The sequence below is a fragment of the Musca autumnalis genome, unplaced genomic scaffold (assembly GCF_047663935.1).
Source record: "Musca autumnalis isolate F117 unplaced genomic scaffold, ASM4766393v1 scaffold_5, whole genome shotgun sequence".
In the NCBI taxonomy this organism is placed as follows: Eukaryota; Metazoa; Arthropoda; class Insecta; order Diptera; family Muscidae; genus Musca; species Musca autumnalis.
This window is the reverse complement of record NW_027412088.1, coordinates 71,889,187-71,895,186: the sequence shown is the minus strand read 5'-3', so window position 1 is coordinate 71,895,186 and position 6,000 is coordinate 71,889,187.

Sequence of the window (6,000 nt, the reverse complement as noted above, 5' to 3'; positions counted from 1 at the left end):
GAGAAACATATTTTTGCATCAGTATCTGCACTTAATCTGTTTCTCTTTTTGGAGTGGATAAAACTGTGAGTGCTGAATGAGCGTTCTGTGGCTGCTGATGTGCATGGAGCAGTCAAAATACGCATCGCTATCATTCTAAGTTCTTTTGTGACGCAAACACTGTTCCACCATGTAGTAGGAGATATTTCTTATACGCAGCTCCATACAAAATCGTTTGACCATAGATCCTCTCTAGCTTTATAGTTTGCTAGATCCGTCATTACATTTACATTAAATGTTAAACCCATATCATGAATAAATTCCATCGCAATTAAAAATTCAGATGAATTTAAGTCACGCCCAACGCTATTGGGGTCAAGTAAACTTGCTGCCAAATGTATGGGTTTAATCGTTTTTTTTTTCATCCTTTTATCAAAGGACGACTATAATTCTTTTTTTTTTTCGTCATCATTAATTTCGTTTGTTGCTGTTAATGTAATTTGCAGCTTATTACGAATGTCTTTAAATGCAAAATTCACACGATGGATATTGTGTTGATTTGATTCGAAAAAGGCTGTCCATTCAGCTATAGGTTGGAAGAGTTGTAAATTGATGTCTAACGTGTTCCAAAAATCTTCCGAGAGTAATGATGATTTTGTTGTTGAACTCAGGGTTATTTTTTTATGAACAGCCAAGGCTTGAAGGGATACTTTATTGTTCACTAAGCTTTTTAATGAAGTAGCATAACTGCCCCATCTAGTTTTAACTGGGAGTTTTAGCTGTTCTCCAGATCCTTTTTCTTTACAGTTCTTAGCAAATGTCCATGAAAGGACCTTACAGTATTTAATAGTTTTGATTATATCAATAACTAGTAAAAAACAGTTCTTCAGAGTGGGACATTTTAAAAAGTCTTCGCTGAGCAAATTAAGGCAATGGGCTACACATCCTAGTGGTACTACTTGAGGATATACCTTTTGAACCTCCTTAAATGCACCCTGCATATTCCCAGCATTATCGCCAGCAAGAGCTATAAACTTGTGCTCACGGTATACATTCATTACTTTAATAATTTCTTCGGCGACATATGCTGAGGTGTGCTTGTTGTCTTCAGTTGCCAAGCTTCGGACAAACACCATCTCGTGCTTTGAGATTAAAAAGTTTATTACACCTTCACTGCGCACATTGCTCCAACCGTCACACTGCAGATGCATGTAACTTGCTGCCTTCACTTGCTCAGTAATGTTTTTCGGAGTTTCATCATATATCTTGTTCAAGTACTTGCTGGAAATTGTCTTTCTATTTGGTAATTTAAATGAAGGATTCAATTCTTCGAAAAATTGCTGCCAAAGTGGATGCCCAACCATTGAAAAATGAGCTCCAGATACAATAATTGCTCTGGCAAGTTTCTCTTGAAGGCTATCTTTGTATTCATCGCATATTTTGAGGCTCGAGTTTGATGGTGGAAGGGAAGTTGATGCGCTTGAAACATCACTGTAGTGGTTCGAATTTTGCAATTGGGTGTTCTGTTCACTTGGAATCATTTCACTTACTTCACTTCTTAACGTAATTGGGCACTTGACGCAGTTGACCAAATGTTTTGCCATTTTATTAACATTTGGGAATTTGTAAACCTTGTTGCAGTATCTGCAAAGAGCTGCCTTTGAGTTGCTTGGATTTGTTGCAAAATGCTTCCATATTCGTTCATTTTTAGGTCTTCCCATCTTAAAAATGATTAAATTTTATTTTTCCATTTTTAACAGTCTTCACATTTTAACTCATACCTTATCCACAGATTAATCAGATTGATTAGTGTATTTTATACGGGTACAATACTTTTTTGGCGGTTCTAACTTTTATTTAAAATAATTTTTAGACGATTGACAAATAAAAATTTTCAATTTTGTGTTTTTTTAAATACCCAAATAAACACACTGAAAAGGTATTTAAAAGTTTAGGGTAAATACCGGGTAGAATCCCATCTATAAGCATGACGAAAATTTTCCTGAGATTGTTATTATGGGTCTATGCAATATTAAGCATAGTTTTGATTTGATCGATGCACTCTTGCCGTGATTATCCACGTCGAAAGTTGTGAAAAAGGATCCGAAGAAAATGTTCACATGTAAATTAAATTTTTTTGCAAAGTGTTTTTTTTTTCTTGTCGCTGTAAACAACACAACACCAAGGGCGTAGCCGGGATCAAATCTAGGGGTGGGGCAACTTATTTTTTTTTGTGATGTGTATAGTTTTTACATACAAAATTTTAAACCCTTTATTTAGGTACATACCTAATGAAAAACAAGTAAAAAGCTTCCACCATAAAATATTCTGAATTTATATGGAATATTTAGTTTTCTTTCCGTTATGAAAGTTCTGTTGGCCACGAAGGACTATATCCGACTTGATGAAATATTGTAATACGATTTGCAAAATTTTGGACCAAATCCATTGCTCCCTTCGAGAGTTTTCGTTCACATGGCATTGGATGCACATCCTCTTGTGGTTCGAGCATAGTAATTTCTTAACAGATACATATAGCATACCAAGAATATGTTAATAATTGGAGTTATCATGAACGGCATTTCACCGTGAATTTTTTCACTTTTTCCCTTAAGTTGCAACGGCGGAAAGACAAAACTCACGGGGAAATTTCATTCATGATAACCCCCAATAGGTAATTTAACGTACACACGAAATCGATTAAAAATACATTGTTTATAACGTAATGTCGTTATCCAAAAGACGATTTGAATCGAAACACCCTAAGAATGCGTGATGTCTCTGTTTATCTGTTTAACCCATTTCGTCGTAATTGGTGTTCGATTTTTCGAACAGTAAAAAAATTGTATGGGTGAAAAAGGTAAAATTTTAAACAACTTTTAGTATGCACGAGTATATTAAGTCTTCTCTGTCAGCAAATAAAAAAAATTCTTCCCTTGAAAACTTCCCCTTCTCCTCGATGGTAGGGGTGCATTTTCGAAGCCTATATTTTTGTATACTTTTTTAAATTAATTTAAAAAATTAAAAAAAAATGAAATTTAAAAAGTAATCATGGTGAATTATTGTCAATACATAAAACCGTTTCACAAAACATAAAGAAGATGATTTAGATGCACAAGAAAGACTTTACATATGGCAAAGTTGACTGTTCGAAATTGTCATAAATGTCAGTGGCTATATCAAAACGTGGAAATGTATCGACAGATTAGGGGGAACAGTTATTATGGCCCTATAGAAGACTAAATATTAAATTTCAGCCATTTCTGTAGGATAGCCGTACTATCCTACAATATCCTGAAAACCCCTAAAATCGGGAGGTACCGTTCTAGTTTGGCTACATAAAACTTGAACCAGTGCTCACATATTTCTGGATAGAAGTTTAGTAGGGCAAAAGAAGACTAAATATGTATTAAATTACTTCCGTTTCTATATGATAATGCAGCTAAACCCCTGAAAAATCGGGCTTTACCGTTCTATGAGGGTTCATCCAAAACGTGAACCAGCACTGACACATTTCCGGAGGAAAGTTTTGTAGGCCCAAAGAAGACTCTATACTACTCTTTAATAATTTTTTCGTTCACTCTGGTCCATACTTTGCACATTGTAATATTTCTACGCGACATAGATCGTCCAAACATACTTTACATTTTGACATCACAAACAATTAAGAAGCGGTCTCACTTGTATTGAAAGGTGCCAAAAGTGCCAAAAATAGCTCTAATCGAGCTACCGCCTCGAAATTTATAACATAGTTTTACAACGAGGCAAGATGATAGAATTTGAGTGGATGTAGGTCCACATTTAGGTATAGCCCCCTTATAAAGGTAATGCCTGATTTTTGGTATTTTGATGAATTTAGACACAGTTTCCAATTGATTTGGTTGATATTTCGCATTTTGAGTTCTCAGGAAACAAAATACATCCTCGCGAAAAAGTTTCAATATAGGTCCACGTTTAGATAAAAATCCTGATAACAAATATTTATACTTTATAGGGTTGCAAAAAAGTATTTCAATGCGTTACAAACGGAAAAATATACCCTCCATTCTATGGTGGAGGGTATAAAAATTGCATAATAATAATAATTGTTGCAAAAACATCCCAGAAGGCATAAGGGAGACTTCTCTCATATCAATGAGCACACCCCGATTAGCTCAATGATATGGGACCTACTGTTTATCGCAGAGTCAACGGTGAACGGCGTGTCTTAAGACACCACTTGTAAAGAAGTTTTAAATTAAAAATTGTATTTTTCAACAGAATGCAAAGTTTACTTACAAATAATAAATTATGTTTGGTATCTTCTAAGCTGCCTAGAGCAGGAGGAAAATCATGTTCCTATTTTTAATGCGTTTTTACACTACTATGACTATAACAAAAACATTTGTTAACCGCTTTAAAAAAAATATAGCTTATTCGAAAGATATTAGTCGTCCATTTGCGATTATTAAATTTAAACAAGTGAGCAAAGGCTATAGTCGGAACGGGGCCGACCATGTGATACCCTACACCACTATCCCTGTGCATAAGCTTTTCACTGATAAACATTTCTTTTAGGGAATATAAACCAACTACCACCAAAAATAATATGCCTCTTTGTCTCTGGGACCCCCATAAGCAACCAACATTTCGTGACCATGCGATCAAAATTACGACCTGTAGCTTGATTGCAAAAAAATGGAAGAATTGGATGCATTACCGACTATTCTGGTATATCCCTTGTTTGAACACTTTCGCCAACCTGCTTTACACCAATGTAAAGGTAAAATTTTCTTCTTCCATTGACAGGCTTTGTCGTTGGAATACCCCTACTAGAAGCCAATATATTCACAAAAAATAAAACTTTGAATTTGTCTCCAAATGAGTTTTTCCCCATTCCGACCCCTAAATATTATCCGGCTATCACCAAAATCAATAGGCCTCTTCCTAGGTGCGACCCGCATCAACTCCCAAAAAATTCGTGACGATCCGATTAAAATTGCGACCTGTAGAGTGATTTCCAAAAAAATAGAAAAATGGGATGTATTACCGACTATTGCGATATCTCTGTTGTTGGAGCAGCTACGACAACCTACTTTACATCGTTGTAAAGGTGATATTTTCTACTTTCCTTTCCAGGTTTTGCTTTTGATATACCTCTTAAAGAAACAGAGATATTGGCTTTGAAATAAAATGTTGACTTTTCTCCAAATAAGTGTTTGCCCATTCCGACCCCTAAATATTATCCGATCATCACCAAAATCAATATGCTTCTTCATATGTGAGAACCCCATTAACCCTGAAATTTTCGTGACGATCCGATCAATATTGCGACCTGTAGAGTGATTTCCAAAAAAATAGAAAAATGGGATGTATTACCGACTATTGCGATATCTCCGTTATTTGGTTACCTACGCCGACCTAGTTTGCATCATTGTAAAGACGGGATCTTCTACTTTCATAGTCAGGCTTTGCTTTTGGAAAATTTTCAACCAAAGCTGTGATATTTGTCAATATAATTAAAATCGCAAAAATGAAAATTGGGGTTTTATTTGCTACTATTGCGATATCTTCGTTGTTTGATCACCTACGAGCACCTACTTTACATCATTAGAAAGGTGATATTTTCTGCTTTCATTGTTAGGTTTTTCTTTTGGTATACCCCATACAAAAGCTGAGATATTGGCTTTGGAAAAAAAACGTTGTCTTTTTATCCACATAAGTTTTTTGCCCTTTCCGACCCCTAAATATTATCCGACCATCACCAAAATCAATAGGCTTCTTCCCCTCCGGGACCCCCATCAACATCCAAAATTTCGTGACGATCCGATCAAAATTGCGGCCTGTAGCGTGATTACAAGGTTTAGATGGACAGACGGACAGACGGACGGACGGACGGACTGACGGACGGACACACATAGCCAGATCGACTCAGCTCGTCGAGACATTCATTTTGATATATATAAGTATGGGTCTACGACCATTATTTCGATGCGTTACAAACTTTTTGGCCAAAACCAACTTATAATACCCTCCCCACAT